A 1,453-nucleotide genomic window follows, 5' to 3' on the forward strand; every position below is an offset into this window, starting at 1 on the left:
GTGGTGTCAAGTCTGGTTTTGTTTCAGGGTCCTCCATTTTAATTCTCTTTGGATACTATTTTTTTCACATTACATATTTAAATTCAGTTTTGCTAAGTAATTTGATATATTAGGTGCAATAAATATAGAGTTTACATAAAGTATTGAGATTAGATCCCATAATTACCGATTAGTTCGCTTGGAAAAAAAGAGAAAGAAAAAAAAAAAAAAAAAAAAAAAAAAAAAAAAAAAAAAAAAAAAAAAAAAAAAAAAAAAAAAAAAAAAAAAAAAAAGGAAAAAAAAAAACGCAAAATAAAAAAATAAAAAAAAAAAAAAAAAAAAGGTTCCCCCTCCCCTCGCCCCCTTTCCCCCCCCCCTTTCCCCCCCCCCCCCCCCCCCCCCCCCCCCCCCCCCCCCCCCCCCCCCCCCCCTTTTACCCCCCCCCCCATTCGCACCCCCCCTGTCCTCCGCCCCCCCCCCGTGTGCCCCACTGGGTTACGGGAAAATATCAGGATTCGGATCAAGATTAGTAGAAATTCTAGTGTTTTTCGGATAATCTCGACCAACTTAGTAGAATCCAAGTGAAAACAGGTCGAGGTTTGAGTTATTAGTTGGCAGATGGAAATGCATGATTGATAACGAGTGGGAAAGTAGTAGTTGTCGGTGTCATAATTGAAATGTCGACAGAATATTGTGCAGAAGTCATACTTTCGATCCCATCCAATGTTATAACTAAGACAGGCCCAGTCCAAGGCCAAACATGAACAACTCCTTCAGATGAAAAATAAATAAATGTTTATTTTACATAATATCGGTTCAGTGTGAATGAAAATACAATTAATGATTATATATCTTTTTTTCATCTGATGTTTGCATCGAGTACTTAAAATTAGAGATATCTAATTATATATATCTATATATATTATCATCATCCTTAATCTTATATTCATATTTCTTCACATATCTCCCGATTCAACGTTTTCCTTTGAGTACGTGAAAAATAAATAAACCCATAATCCTTTGGGATTTTGTAGCGTATGTCTTTAGCAGGGACGAAGCCATCCGCGACTAGCAATTTTTTTTTAAAAAAATATTTTTATTTTTTTTGAGTATTTTTTTTATCCTCTCGACAATTAAGTAATATGACATGAATATGAATTTTAGTGAAATTATATCCACAAGATAATTTGAGGATGACCCCATAGTTTGGCAGAAGGACCAAAGGGTCGTCGAATTTTAGCTCAAATATCACTTTCAACTCCAGCTCGAACTTGTCCTTAGTCTTCAATAGTTCACGATTCCTATGTGCTGTCATCAAAACCCTATCCTTATTTGGGTACGTAATTGATGCAAAGTAATTATCATTATGTAGATATCATGAAAATGATTTCTGCATGGTGGCATGTGAATTATATTTGATCTAGACATATTTCACCTTCACGTTCTTGATAAGTCATTATATATATATATATAT

This window comes from Primulina eburnea, chromosome 13, assembly GCF_022965805.1.
Source record: "Primulina eburnea isolate SZY01 chromosome 13, ASM2296580v1, whole genome shotgun sequence".
Classification (NCBI taxonomy): domain Eukaryota; kingdom Viridiplantae; phylum Streptophyta; class Magnoliopsida; order Lamiales; family Gesneriaceae; genus Primulina; species Primulina eburnea.